Below are 16,233 nucleotides of genomic sequence, written 5' to 3'. Positions count from 1 at the left end.
GTGTTTTTCTTTTTCAAGATTACTTGGGTTATTTGAGGTCTTTCGTGGTTCCATTCAAATTTTAGGATTGTTTGTTCCAGTTCTGTGAAAAATGTTATTGGTATTTTGATAGGGATTGCATTAAATCTGTGGATTGCTCTGGGTAGTACAGATGCTTGAACAACATTTGTTCTTCTAACTCATTTGCATGGAATGTCTTTTTGTTTCTTTTTTGCATCCATCTTGAATTTCTTTCACCAGTGTTTTATAGTTTTTAGAGTACAGGTCTTTCACCTCTTGGTTAAGTTTATTCCTGGATATTTTACTGTTTCTGGTGTGATTTTAAATGGGATTATTTTCTTAATTTGACTTTCTGCTACTTCATTATTAGTGCATAGGAATGCAGCAGTTTTCTGTATGTTAATTTTGTATCCTGTGACTTTACTGACTTCACTAGTCAGTTCTAGTAGTTCTTTGGTGGAATCTTTCCGATTTTTTATGTAGTATGTCATCTGCAAGTAGTGAAAGTTTCACCTCCTCCTTACCAGTTTGGATGCCTTTTATTTCTTCTTGTTGTCAGATTGCTGTGGCTAGGACTTTGAGTACTGTGTCGAATAAAAGTGATGAGAGTGGCTATACTTGCCTTGCTTCTGACCTTAGGGGAAAAGTTCTCAGTTGTTGGCTGTGGACTTTCTATATAAGGCTTTTATTTCATTGAGATATGTCCATTCTAGACCTATTTTGTTTAGGTTTTTATCACGAATGGAAGCTGTACTTTTTCAATTCTATACTTTCTCAACTTTACATTACTCTGTGCTCATCATATTAAGTGTACTCTTTAATCCCCATCACTTATTTCACCCATCCTCCCACTCACCTCCCCTCTGGTAACCATTAGTTTGTTCTCTATAGCTAAGACTCCATTTCTTAGTCTGTTTCTCTTTCTCTCTCTCCTCTGTTTTTTACTTTGGTTTGTATTTTTTGTTTATTTCTTAAATTCTCCATTTGAGTGAAATCATATGGTATTTGTTTTTCTTTGACCTATTTTGCATTATACTCTCTAGCTCTATCTTTATTGTTGAAAATGTCAAGATTTCATTAATTTTTATGGCTGAATAATATTCCTTTGTGTATATATACCACATCTTTTTTTTTTTTAAAGATTTTATTTTTCTATTTATTTGACAGACAGAGATCACAAGTAGGCAGAGAGGCAGGCAGAGAGAGAAGAAGGGGAGCAGGTTCCCTGCTGAGCAGAGAGCCCGACGTGGGGCTCGATCCCAGGACCCCGGGATTATGACCTGAGCCAAAGGCAGAGGCTTTAATCCACTGAGCCACCCAGGTGCCCCTATATACCACATCTTTATCCATTCATCTATCGACGAATGCCTGGGCTACTTCCATACCTTGGTTATTGTGTAAACAATGGTGCAGTAAACCTAGGGGTACATATAATCTTCCGAATTAGTGGTTTTGTATTTTTGGAGTAAATACCCAGTAGTGCGATTACTGGGTCATAGGGTAGTTTTATCTTTAATTTTTTGAGGAACCTCCATACCGTTTTCCACAGTGATCACAACAGTTTGCATTCCCACCAACACCGCGTGAAGGTTCCTTTTTCTCCACAGCCTTACCACCACTTGTTGTTTCTTATATAATGTAAGTGAACCTGGAAAGTATCATTGGAAAATGAAAAAGCTAATTTTGAGATGGTCAGAATTTAAAGATACAAATTTGAAATGGAAAATATATTTGAAACTAAACATACTGTCAAGTGGAAGTTGTTCTTTAGAAGAGAATAGGACAAAGTGAAAGCTTATGAAGTATGCACTCTTAAAGTGTGTTGTAATTGATGGTAACATTTTCACTGCAAATACTTACCTGTCCTTAGAGAGTGCAGGCATCTGATGGAAGTGCTCTTTGTATGAATGTGCATGGGCACACACAAATGGTCTTGGTTTTAAGAGTAATCAGCTATGAGAGAAACTCTTCCCCTGACAGATGAAGATACAGAGCCCAGAGAAGAGAAGTGATTGGCCCAGGGTCACGCAGCTCATTCTTGACAGAGTTAGAGCTAGAGCCCGTGGAACTCTAATGGATGTCTGCTTATCACTCCTCCTCCACGGCTGACTTCAGGAGCCCTTGAGAAAGTCAAATGCTTCCTCATCTACCTAATTGATTCCAAGGAGGCTTTTGACTTTCTGAAGAATCAGATTGATACCTTTCATTCTGTCACTGTTTACTGTAGTCCAAATAGCTCAATTTTAAGCCAAGTGGACTTGGGTTTAAAATCTCGCACTGACGCTGAGAGCTGCCATACTGCACAACTCCATCACTTGGTAGCTTATGTAAATAGAACTGAGATTCACAAGAAGCACAGGATGGGTTAGTCTTACACATACCTTAAAAAATTTGGGGGCATAGTATCAGATTCTGCCTTTTGACTTTGATGGCTGATGCAATAGACTTTTTCCACAGTAAGGACCATATGTGAAAAGCCATCCTAGACAGGAACATACATGTGCTTTAGTAAGTCTCAAAAATGAACATAATCAACATGGTCCATTCGGGAGCTGTGGTAATGGTTACAAGAGCTAGAGCAGGAGCTCGTCTCCTCTGTTACTCTGCTTTGGGAAGTCCTGGCCCTAGCCCTCCTCCCATGCGAGATCCTGGCTGAAGGCCTGGTCACCTCTGTGAAATGATGATAAACTAATGAACGTTTGAGAAGTTGCTGAAGGACAAGAGGTGGTAGGTTATGGTCTCTGTCATTGCCGGGAGGGCAGGAATGAATACAGAAGAGTGGCTCTGTACATAAGAAGAGCACCCCATTTGTCTGTGGGATTGGCGAGAACTTAGTAGGATTCTAGAATTTGTTGGATTGTGCCTCAGTTTACAGAACCTCTGTGATCTGAATCTGGGTCTCAGAGACTAGAAATCAGTGGGAGAGACTGAATTTTACTTCCGTAATGTTTATGGTCTACTGAGCAAATTAATATCATCATTAAAATGCTAGTTTCTTCTAAATTAAGAAAATGAATTATTTTCAAGCAGTTTTAGAAGAACCCATTTACATATGGACAGGGTAATTACGTTATAACACAAGCTTGTATTTAAGTTGGGGCTTGTGTTATTTAAGTTGGTAGTCTAATTTAGTGGGTGTCTGTGGTAGTTATTAAAACAGCCTGCAGTGATTCACAGTTCTATGTGCCAGAACCCCTTTGTAGTGTGATACTGTTCTTCCAATCAAAAATGGAGTCCCGTCTACCTCCATGAATCGGGGGTGGGTTGGTGACCTGCTTTTACAGATAGAATGTGGAAGTGATCGGCAGTGCTAAATCTAGGTCTTACAGCTTCGCTACAGCTAGATGGGGAACTGATCTGTTAGGCAAAGAAATACGGGCTAATCTCACCCAACAGCCAGCACTCAGGCTCCAGATGGTGAGTAAAGCAGTCTTGAATCCAGCAGTCCCGGCAGAGACACTGCTCTTCTGAGTCCTAGCCAGGTTCTTGGCCTGCAGATTTAAATCTCTCAGTCTGTGCATGCGAAGTCCTGGGGCTGAATGAGATCATGTGGTGGGTGGGCACTGTCTGTTGATAGGAGATCCCTAATCCCTTATCATTGGTAGTTGTTTTAAGCCAGTAAGTTTGTATGCAGCAAGAGATAATTAATCACAATGTATCTGTTAATCAGAATAATCACAGGAGCTTCACAAAAAAACAGATTCCTGGGTCCCATGTCCAGAGAGGTTCTGATCTGGAGGGTCTACTGGGGAGGGAGTCATCATCCCAAGCCTCTGTAATTTCCCCCATGCAGCTATCATCTAGAAAAATTTCAAATCAATAGAGAAGTGGAAAGAACAGCATAGCAAACACCCAACCAAACATCTCCTAGATCTACTGATGGTTAATTTTACCATATTTGTTTTATCTATCAATATTAGTCAATCTGTTTGTCTATCCTATACATCTCTTTCTTCTAAAATCATCTGAAGCTAAGTCAGAGATGTCATGTTATTTCATTTTTAAATACCTGAGTGTTTATTGTCTAGGAGAAGAACGTTTTCTTACATGACGGTACCATTCTCATATCCGAGGTAATTAATATTGATTCAACAGCGTCATTTAATATATAATCTATATTCAAATTTCATAAATATATTGATGTCCTTTACAGTTCTCTCTCTCTTTTTTTTAATTAAATGCCTACTTCTATCAAAGAAACCCCAGTTTTTGCGTTCTGGATCACATCTGTTGCCTTAAGGCTTCTTTTCCTTGCATCATCAATTTCTGTCTCTTTCCAGAATTACTGTCAGCACATAAATTCATGCTGTGGCATCACCCTTCCCTTAATTTCACATGTCCACACCCAGCAACTCACCTATGGTACCGTCTCTCTTGGCTGCCTTTTACAACAAAATTTAAATCCTAAAAGTTGCTGACACTGGCTGTTTCTGTTTCATTATGTCTCATTCTCTTCTCAAAACAGTCCTAGGTCTTTGGTCCCCAGAACTCCACAGAAACTCTGGTTTTAAGGTTGCTGACAATCTTTTTTCTTTTAATAATCCAGGGTTTATGTTTATGTTCTCATATTCCTTGACTTTCCAGATGCTTTTTCTGTACCTGACCACTCCCTCCTCAAAAAGTTGTTTGTCCCTTTGGCTTTTGTGTCAACGTGTTCTCCTGGTTTCCCTTCTACCTCTGTGGCTGGGGCTTCTTGTTCTCTTTTGCTGACCTTGGTCTCCCTCTCTGACCTGTTGCTGTGGGAGAGTCTCAGGGATCTTTTATCTATTGATAGTACTGACCCCCTTTAGGTCATGTGATCTCATTCAGCCCCTTAACTTTGTATCTACATACTGAGAGAGTCCCAAGTTCATACCCAGCCCTGACCTCTTCTGTGAGTTCCAGTATCCTATAACCTCCCTCTTCCCCACTCCACCATGGCTGCCTTGGCTTATTTTATCAAGATCCAAATGGTGTCTAAACCTCTGCTCAAAGACTGATTCCTCGATACGACTTTTTCAAGAGTAGGAACTAGTCCCTCCTTCAGCCATAGGACCTTCTAAGACTTCATCACACTTACTTTTTACTGTGTCTGTTTCTTTTTACCATATTTCTATTCCTCTTGAGGCAGGGACTACATCTTTCTGTTTTTTCCTTTTTTCACACCTAGCACAGTGCCTGGCATATAGTAGATGTTCAATAGATATTTGAAAGAAGAGTGACGGAATATAAATGTGTGACGTTGGCTCATTGGGGCCATATAAAAACAACTACAACAAAACACAATCCTAAAATTTAGATGTTGAACTTTAGAGTTTAAAATACATTTTAAAGTCTATTAAAATTAAATAATGATTGATAAGCTTGTTTTTGTGATTCTTGTGCTTTCTATTCCACTGTCTTCAGTTCTAGCTCTTAATGTTTTTTTGTGTTATAATTTTATACATAAAAATCTGTTATCCCTACATTTTCCTTGTAGAGAATAACTTAGGGCAAAGAACCCCATGATATACTCAAGTTTCAGAAAATCTTTTTTTTTTTTTTTTTTTTTTGGCCTTTGTATCTTTTTGGTGTCTTTTAAATATGCTTCACATATCTAGAACAATTTAGGAAAACGATGAATAAAACTATTCACATATCCTAGGACCCTAATCTAACCTTAGGTGGTTTGAATTTCATTCTTATTTTTCCTACAATACTCACTCCATGTGTATCTTTTGTGTTTCTAAATATTGAAATCAGAAATGTCTGTGTCCATACTGGTTAAGGAAATATGGGAAGCTGTAACTTTATAGTATTTCCAGACAATGAATATACAGTATATTTTGCATGTAATTTTTATCTCCTTCCATCAAGTGTAACAATATGTTGAATTTGCCATGGGCCTTTAAAGCTTCGATGTTGTGAAGAGCTCTGCATGAAATTTTAAAGAGACTGGACCTTTCATCTTCACAGCAGCGGGGCACCACACTATAGGGACAAGAAAGGGAGAGAGAGAGACAGAACATTTCTGAAGCAATAGCAAAAAAAATAACAGCAGAAGCAATTATTTCATCAAAGGTTGATTTTTTTATTCCCTATTTTTTTTTTTTTTTTTTCAGATTTCTTAGCTGGAGATTGTCTGCCTTGTTGCCTTCGTCCCCTGGTGTATGTTTAATTTGCAGGTTTTACATGGTCAAAATGGGGAAAATTTCATAGATGAAAGATGTTTATTTTAGGAGGTGATGTTATTGATAATAGCATTTAAATGTCTTTGCAAGGGATCTGCCTCTTAGGCATGATGCAAAGAACTAAATTTGGCATTCCCTTGAGTTCTTAGTCCGTTTATTTCCTTGGGGATGTGAAGGATGCAGATATATTTTCTTTCCTACTTTGGTTTCCCCTTTTTCTCCCATAAACATGAGCAAAAACTTTGACTACTCTGGGAATGTAAGAGAATTTTATCTCTTCATTTCTGTGGCTGGGATCAGTCATGCTTTCTTCTAATTTGGGGTGGGGCTGGGCACTCCTGGCTGTGGTGTCAGTGTTCTTGGGGCATGAACATCATTGTGCTGTCAGTGAGGATAACCAAATGTTGGCCACCATCTTCTTTACTGTGATCTTGAGAAATTATCACAGTGAAATGCCTGGGCTTCCCCAAGGGCAGAATCCAAAGTCCTCGCTCAAATGAAGCTCCAGAGAGCTGAGTTTTTGGAGTTGGGAGGATCAGGTCTCCCTCTGGGTATTAAATTTGATATTTTCTCTGTTCTGCTATTGATTTGGCCTTAGTTTCAGATGACCTGCTCAAACTCCTCTTTCTCCATTTTCTTTCTCTTCTCCATGATGTTGAGAGGATTGAGTATTTGCTTGGGCTTTGAACTGTTTGGAGGAAATCCCTTCTGACATATTTTTTTTAATTAGCATATAATGTTTTGTTTCAAGAATACAGGTCTGTGATTCATCAGTCTTACACAATTCACAGCACTCACCACCTTTTCTGCCATATTAGTTTCCTTGGTGTTTGTATTTTTTTTTTAATTTTTAAAAGATTTTATTTATTTGACACACAGAGAGAGAAATCACAAGTACGCAGAGAGGCAGGCAGAGAGAGAGGGGGAAGTAGGCTCTCTGCTGAGCAGCGAGCCTGACACACGGGACTCTATCCCAGGACCCCGAGATCATGACCTAAGCCGCAGGCAGAGGCTTAACCCTCAGAGCCACCCAGGTGCCCTTCCTTGGTGTTTTAAACAAATAACTACTAAGTTAGTGGCTTAAAAGGACCACTGGTTTATATTCTTAGAGTTCTGGAGGGTCAGAGTCTGAAACACGTCTAATGGGGTTAATGGTGTTGACAGGGCTATGTTCCTTCTGATGGCTTCTGGGGAGATCTTTTTCTTTGCATTTTTTAGGTTGTAGAGACTCTATTCCTTGTCTTATGGCCCCTTCCTCTATCTTCAAAGCACATCACTGTAACATCTGCTTCCATCAGCTTATTTCATTCTGGAGATTTTTAACTTAATCACATCTGTCAAGTCTCTGTTAGCATATAGGGTAGCATGTTCACAGGTTCTGGGGTCAGGACATGGATGTCTTGAGGAGGGGGATTATTCAACCAACGCCCCCCCCCCCAACATTATACCAGATAAGATTTTTGTAATCCTTATCTGGCTTCTTTCCATTTGTGAATGCACAGTTCATTCCATCCTCACTGCAACAACTATGGACTTGTTGCACAAAAGAGAGAAGTTTAGTTCTCTTCACCAGAGTTCCTCCGAAGTGTCAAAACAAGATAAGCTTCAGGAAAGTAAACTTCTTTCAGGGGTGGCGCCCTAGGTAATTGGGAATAGTCTTCTTATTTTTAAGAAGACTGTGGTGTCTGAGGAAGCAGATTTTTAGGGTCCATTGCTTTAGATTTAGCCCGAGGCATAGAGGTACAAAATAGGTTAGAATCCCAGCTATTCTAAACTTCCTGAGTGAGTAGAAATACTGCTTAGATTTACTAAATATCTCTTGTCATTTTTCAGGCAATCCCCTCTCTGGCCAACTGTTGATAATTCCAGCAAGCCCTCTCCCTTCTTTGTCAAACTTAGTCATTGTATCATCTGTGTTCCCATAACACTTTATGCATATTTCATGTGTACTATTGTAACCCTATCCTTAAGATTCTAATTATTTGTCTTTGTTTCTGAACAAATGGATTTGTTTACAGGTAGGAATTCTGCCTTATTATCTACCTTATTTCTTCCTCTACGGTGGTACTTGGCACAGAATAAGCTCTTAGCAGATATTTTTCTGCATGAATGAATTACTAAACAACCCTATGGAGTGAGGCCCAAACCTAAGATAATCACAAAATCTCCTTTAGTTCCCCATCACCCCTGTTTACGCTCCTTATTTCATGCTTGCTTCATGCCTTCCCTCTGTGGGACTGCTTTCTGTTCTCCAAACCACTTTCTATTACATCTTCAAGTCTTTGTTCCTACTGTGATAATACATAAACCGACAACTGAGGAGACTTACTCTGTGCTAGCCTCAATACAAAGCACTTGACAGACATTTAATCCTCACAGTACACATATGTGATTGTCACTTTACGTGGATCAGTTGAGATGCTTAGAGAAGTTATATAATCCCTGAGACCACACACCTACTAAGGAGTAGCTCTGGGGTTTGAACTCGGTGTCCCCACTCCAGAGCCCATATTGATAACTACCACTTGCCTCCTGGTAAGGGCTTCCACTCAAAAGGAATTGCTTAGTTTTTCAAAAAAGCTCTACATTCGCTTGGTGCCCATCAGTGCCTTAAAAGTGTACATCTATATAGGATTTAAGTTTGGAGTTAGGAGGGCTTCTGTACACTTGTAAGTCAGACTCCTCAGCAAATACTGGGGTAGAGCCACTCTGCAGAGCTCCATGGGATCCGTTTGAGTCCACTGCCAACCGCATATCTCAATCAACCACAGCCATGAATTCCTGCAAATTGATTTCTGAGAAAACAACAGTCATGACTGGATGAGACAGCATCAGCCATTCTTTCCTCCTATGTCACTGATGTTCAGATTTTTTGTGTAAAGCAATAGAACCCATTCTTTAAAAAAAAAAAAAAATCACGTGCCCCCCCAATATATAAAACAGATGAAAGTGTCCATGAATTTTCTATCCGTGTGTTCTGCTAGTCTTGTTTCATACATCCATTCCTTAAGCTTAAGGACATAGTACTCTTTGCTGCAACTCCTTTGTCTCACTCCACTTGCCCCAGTTTTTTATGAATCATCGCTGGGTCTGGGGGAGAACCTGGGAGAATCCGCTCAAACTGTGTTTACGATAGATTTGTGATATGAATTCTTCATCAGTGCCTTGTGTGAATTCAGAGCAGGCCTAAAACAGCAAAAGATGGTGCAAATATACCACAGATGGTATTCCCCAAATGGGGGGAAATTGGCTCACCGAGGACCCATGGAAGAACTGTTTTTTAAAACAGATCTCCTGGGGCGCCTGGGTGGCTCAGTGGTTAAGCCGCTGCCTTCGGCTCAGGTCATGATCTCAGGGTCCTGGGATCGAGTCCCGCATCGGGCTCTCTGCTCAGCAGGGAGCCTGCTTCCTCTCTCTCTGCCTGCCTCTCTGTCTACTGTGATTTCTCTCTGTCAAATAAATAAATAAAATCTTTAAAAAAAAAAAAAAAAAAAAAAAAAAAAAAACAGATCTCCTGAAGTGGTGTTACCTTGGTGAAGCTACAGTCTAGGCTCTGGCCTGTATCCTCATGGGCTGAAAAACTGATTTGTTGTGTAAATGTTGTGGCCTAGTTGGCCTACTACTTAAACCAAATGGATCCTTGGATCAGAGTCATTACTGCTCAGGAAGTATTGGAATATGTACCATTATCTCCTCTGCTGGTCTGAAAACTTTTGTTCTTACTTCTATGGCTAAGAATACTTTTTTATTTTTTATTTTTTTTTAAAGATTTTATTTCTTTATTTGACAGACAGAGATCACAAGTAAAGTAGGCAGAGAGGCAGGCAGAGCGAGAGAGGGGGAAGCAGGCTCCCTGCCAAGCAGAGATCCCGATGTGGGGCTCGATCTCAGGACCCTGAGATCATGACCTGAGCCGAAGGCAGAGGCTTTAACCCACTGAGCCACCCAGGTGCCCCAAGAATACTTTTTTTTTTTTTTTTAAATCGGTGCATTTTATTCTTGGCTTTATTGATACATGTGGTAGAATACAGTTAAGTATTGCTGACCCAGAGAACTTTCACCCCCTCTTAGGGGAGAGAGCATATATTAGTTAAGAACATAGGTGTTGCATTAAACAGAGCTGGGTTCAATTCCCTGGCACTGCCTCATATAGGATACGTGGCCCTTGGTAATTTTATTAACCTGTCTAAGCTCATTTTGCCTCCAATAAATTAAAAACGACTAATGGTTGGGGCGCCTGGGTGGCTCAGTCAGTTAAGCATCTGCCGTCAGCTCAGGTCATGATCCCAGAGTCCTGGGATCGAGCTCCACGGGGAGTCTCCTTCTCCCTCTGCTCCTCACCCCCTTGTGCTCTCTCTCAAGTAATAAAATCTTTTAAAACAAAACGAAAAACTGAGGGTTGTGAAGATTAACTGAGATATAGTGGGTCAAAGTCCTTGGTGCTTGGGGTAGGAGATCACTTGGTGTAGGAGATCACTTGGTGCTTGGTAACGGCTAACTTGGTTAGTATTTCAGGCGCTCTCTCTCGTCTCTCCTCTGATCAGTTTGTATTGATGTTCACGTTTAACTTTCAGAGGCTCATCTTGTTTCTCTTAATTCCAGATTCCAGGAGGTTGCCCTGTGTGGTTCCGAGAGGCGAAACACAGGGTCCCCAGTGCAGCTAACTACTCATTATCTCCTCTGCCATTGAGGCAGTCATGTTGCGAGACCACCCAGTGCTAGTTTCTGCTCCCATCTGTGTGCACTGTCGACCACTCCACTGCTCTGAACCAGGGTGAAAGTGGGGGCTTCCTCCGTGAAGGCACAGGCTCTCTCTGGCTCCTTATGTGACTCTATCCATGTTCTGCCCCTTTCTGCTGCCCAGGTATGTGTACTATAAACACGTTATACACCAGTCACATAAGTCAGTGCTTCTGGGAAATTCAAATGATACAGAAGAAAATAAATTGTTTACTCTTGCAACCACACTAATTGTGGCTTTTAAAATGTTTATCGTTTTAGCCTTCTTTCGATGCATTTATATACTTACTATTTTTTTAAAATGACATTATTTTTTGACCACCTGCCTTTTCAACTTAAAATTTCTTAATTTTTTCGTGTCAGTGCATAGAACTGTATCAGATTCTCCAAAATCTTTGTGTACTTTCCATAGATGGATGAATCAATATCTCCCTTAGGAGTATTGATGATTGGAGTGCCTGGGTGGCTCAGTGGGTTAGAGCCTTTGCCTTGGGCTCAGGTCATGATCTCAGGGTTCTGGGTTCGAGCCCCGCATTGGGTCTCTGCTTGGTGGGGAGCTTGCTTCCTTCTCTCTCTCTGCCTGCCTCTCTGCCTACTTGTGATCTCTGTCTGTCAAATAAATAAATAAATAAAAATTAAAAAAAAACCAAAAGAGTATTAATGATTAATTAGCTTTCTAGTTTTTTAATATTAAGAAGGTTTAAGTGAATATTTTTGGTTCAAAAGGCATGTGCTCCATTAACATTTTGATAGATATGGCCCACCTGTACTCTTAAAAACTATAGCACTATATACTCCTTAAAAACTATAGCACTATATTCTCCTATCAAGAATGTGTAAGAAGGCATATTTCCCTATATAGTCAGTGATACTGGATCTTACTTAATTTTATTTTTAAAGATTTTATTTATTTACTTGACAGAGAGAGACACAGTGAGAGAGGGAACACAAGCAGGGGGAGTGGGAGAGGGAGAAGCAGACTCCCTTGCTGAGCGGAGAGCCCAATGCGGGGCTCCATCCCAGGACCCTGGGATCATAACCTGAGCCAAAGGCAGATCCTTAACGAATGAGCCACCCAAGCCCCCCTTAATTTTATTGATTTTTTAATGATTTGATGGATAAGCATCTCCTTATTTTAACTTACGTCTCCTGATTGTGAGCTTACGCAGTCAAAGGAAGAAGCAGACTCCCTGCTGAGGCAATGTGGGACTGGTCCCTGAGACCCTGGGATCAGGACCTGAGCTAAAGGCTGTGGATTAACCCATTGAGCCACCCAGGTACCCCCTGCCCCCGCCTTCAGGACATTTGTATGTGAATCACAAATACTTAGATATACCTTAGAAAATCATATTGGGCATTATTTAGCTAAGCGCTAAATTTTGTTAAAGAAAAAAATGATATCAAACTAGGTTGGGAGGGTGGTGCCTGGTTGGCTCAGTTGGTTAAGACTCTGCCTTCAGTTTAGGTCCTGGGATTGAGCCCCTAAACCAAGTTCTTTGTTCAGCAGTGAATCTGCTTCTGTCTCCTTCTCCCTCTACCCCTGCTCATTCTCTCTCTCTTTCAAATAAATAAAATCTTAAAAAAAAAAAAAAAAAGGAACTAGGTCAGTGGAACTGGGTGGCTCAGTCACATAAGTGTCCAACTCTTGATTTCAGCTCAGGTCATGTTCTCAGGTTGTGAGATAGAGCCCCTCATTGGACTCTGCACTCAGCGGGGAGTTTTTGCTTCTCTTCCTCTCCCTCAGCTCCTCCCTGTGCTCACACCCTGTCTCTCTTGCCCTCTCTTAAGTAAATAGATAACTCTTCAAAAAAACAAAACAAAACAAAAAAACCCCAAAACAACTAGGTAAACAGAGTATGTACATTAGTACCTGGTAGGGGTTCTAGGCATAGTGGGCAACTTGAATTGGAAGATAGAGTTTGAGAAAATTTAGTTAAGAGATTACAGGACCTTTATCAATTACATATTTCTGATAACAACCCCAAAACTTAAAAAATACCTATTTATTTAAACTCATAATTTTGCAGTTTGAGTGTTGGTTGGGTTAAACCAATATAATTTTGCAGTTTGAGTGTTGGTTGTAGGATGAGATTGACTAATCCTGGTTAGGCTTGCTTATGCATGTGTAGTCAGCCGATAGGTTGCCTGGGCTTACGGGTTTATGCCGGCCATATCTGGGACAGCCAGGATGATTGGGCCTGTTTGCCACATGGGCTCTCAATCTCTAATAGGCTAGCTTGGGTCTGTTCCCATGGTGGGTACAGTTTGAGGATGGAAGCTGCAAAGCCTTTTGAGCCATACCTATGCTCAGGATTGGTATATTGCCATTTTTGTGCACTTTATGGGCCTGAGCTACAAGACGACTCCAGATTCAAGGGGTTGAAAAATATGCTATACCTCTCAATGGGAGGTGCTAAAATATTATGGCCATTTTTACAGTCTACCGTAGAACTCTGTTTGATGAGTGAATTTAATCCTTGGAATTATGTGTGATGATCGTGGTCAGAATTTCTCTCTGACAAGGTCAGCTAGAAATACAAATAGCAATAGAGTAGAAGCCTGAATATGAATGACTTTTTTCGCCTCTTGGCCAAACTTGGATCGTCTTTTTAGGGAATCTTTCGTTCATCTTGTTTTAAATGGAACGATGAGGAATAGGGATACCTAGATTTCTAGACGTGGCCATGATGATCTATGATAATTTTGCCCTGATACTCTTTATAAAAAACATACTGCTTGGGTGAAGGCGATGTGGTATTTAGTTGCGCAATGATGGCCATGGTCATGAAGACAAAGCATTAACTAAAAAAGCCATGCATCACGTTTCTTCCCGTTCGTTAAAAGAGCCAGTTTCTAGTCTTGATTTCTATTATTCATCTCTGTTTTCAAATTAGTTGACTTTGCGGGTGCCTGTGTGGCTCAGTTGGTTGAGTGACTGCCTTTGGCTCAGGTCATGATCCCAGACTTCCAGGATCGAGTCCCGCATCGGGTTCCCAGCTCCTTGGGGAGTCTGCTTCTCCCTCTGACCTTCTCCTCTCTCGTGCTCTCTCTCATTCATTCTCTCTCAAATAAATAAATAAAATCTTTTAAAAAAAATTAGTTGACTTCGCAATTTCTGTTTAAAAGATTGGTATAATTGCTCTTACTTTGGTCTTGTAGAAACAGTTCTAGAAGTTAGATCAATTTTTGTGTTTACTTTTTTGAGCTAAGGGGAAGTGGCCATTAAGTCCTTTCTCTAAACTTCTCTCCCTTCTAGTGATAATGGTAGCTACTTGGTTCAGGCATAGCCAAATTTGAAATGTCGGTTCATGTCTTAGTTAATAAAAGAATAGTCTCTGCCAAACATTTAACTCAGAATGAAGCATGAATGATATCAGGGTGTAACCTAAAATACCATATGTAAACATGGTACTTTAAAAAGACTTAAGGTTATTCTCCATTGTTTGTAGTTCTTCCTTTCTTTTTTTTTTTTTTTTTTTTATTTTTTATTTTTTATAAACATATATTTTTTATATACATATATTTTTATCCCCAGGTCTTAAGGAGCAGAAGCACATTGAGATTTCTATATATTTACACATAAAAGCCCAATTTCCCTATGATACTTGTGCATGTACAAAATGATGCTAAATAAAATAAATATGCTGTTAGGTAGAGGAATGGTGTATTATGGTGGATTTGCCCCTCAATGCTCGAGCCAGAATCTTGTTTGAATTAGAAGGACATCTGCTAAATTAAGGTGCCTTACAGAGAGGTATAGGGCTAAAGCTTTCAGCAGTCCATGCTATCTTTATTGAGAGACATATTTATATCTTCCAGACTAGCAATTAATCACTCAGTAGGGCTTTTCTTTGGGGGGATGTTGTGTGCTCATAGAGAATCTTTTTGTACTTGCAGGAACCACAAAGCATGGGCACAATTAAAATGCTGATTTAATTTATGACATTGAGGCATGGAATGAGAATCTTTAAATGATGTTGACAGGGCCAGAATTTCAGAACCACCTTTTTAAAAATAGAAAACAAATGCCTACCCCGTAAGTTAAATTATATTAATAACATGTTTCTGTAAGTTGCTTGGAAGCAAAATAAAGCTCTTGACATTAATTAAAATTTGAAGATGTATCATTTATTGTTAATGTGCAGTCTTTGTTAGGGGAAATATATTTCAATGGGATCTATTTATGAAAATTAAATGGGGGAAAATTGCCTATTGAGCAAATGTCGCTTAATAAGGCTGCTTTTCTTAGAAATGTGAATTCTTAAGTAAGTAAAATGTTTTAATATGCCAATAATGGTTTCTATTTTTGATCCTCTCAAATTGTCTTTGTTACTTGAATTTAGATATTTCCATACAGAATTCTATTGTCAGGGGGCTTATAAACTCTAAAAACTAAGATAGCTTTCATGTATTTTGGGGTGTTGGGTAACATGTATTTGCAAAGAAAATTTTTTCTGAAATCAATGTGGTTAGGTAGTTGGACCTCCTCCAAATACCTCAGTAGGACCAGAAGCCAAAGGATCCCATTAGCAGCCTCTAACTAGCTCTCCTCTATGCTGTTTTATATGTCTTGAAATGACACTGTCCTGGTTTCACACAACCTAGAAGGTGCCATGAGATTAAAGGATAGTTGTTTGCCCTGCTGTACCATGGCCAGGAGGAGCTAATAGAGTTGCCTCTGTGCAGACCTCACGTGCGGACAGTATTCTGAAAAGCAACACATCTCCACTGTTGTAGGGGAAGGTGGTTTCTTATCCTGGTTTAAATTTTGTTTTCTTCTAACATTGGGACAGAAGCATTTGACTTGGGCTTTCAAAGTTGATATGGAATAAAACTTTTAGATAATGTCATAATGATGTGTTCTTCAGTGGATGAAATAAACCTTAAATGATACGTACTGTTCCTTAACCACATTGCTGTCATTTTTGTGGACCTTGATAGTGTAGTTACAGAGTGGGAATTAATCAATCCCTGTTGGGTCTTGATAATTCTTTTTTTTTTTAATTTCAGAGAGGGAGAAAGAAGAGCAAGTGTGAGTGGGGGAACGGGGAGAGGGAGAAGCAGACTGTGCTGGGCAGGGAGCTCAATGAGGGGGCTGGATCCCAGGACCCTGAGATCATGACCTGAGCCAAAGGCAGATGCTTAACTGACTGAGCCACCCAGGCACCCCTGATCTTGATAATTCTAAAGATAGTAGCACAAATTGGATGAAAGAAATGGAGTAGTTTGTCTAAGTCTGTTCTCCCACTGGTTAAAATTTAAGCAGTCACAATGAAGTCATTATTTATTTTATGAACATTTAGGTGGTATGAATTTCCTTCTGGGAAATGTTCCTATTTTTGTG

Source organism: Mustela lutreola, chromosome 16 (genome assembly GCF_030435805.1).
Source record: "Mustela lutreola isolate mMusLut2 chromosome 16, mMusLut2.pri, whole genome shotgun sequence".
Classification (NCBI taxonomy): Eukaryota; Metazoa; Chordata; class Mammalia; order Carnivora; family Mustelidae; genus Mustela; species Mustela lutreola.
The sequence above is the reverse complement of the archived record's forward strand: the minus strand, read 5'-3'. Positions refer to the sequence as shown.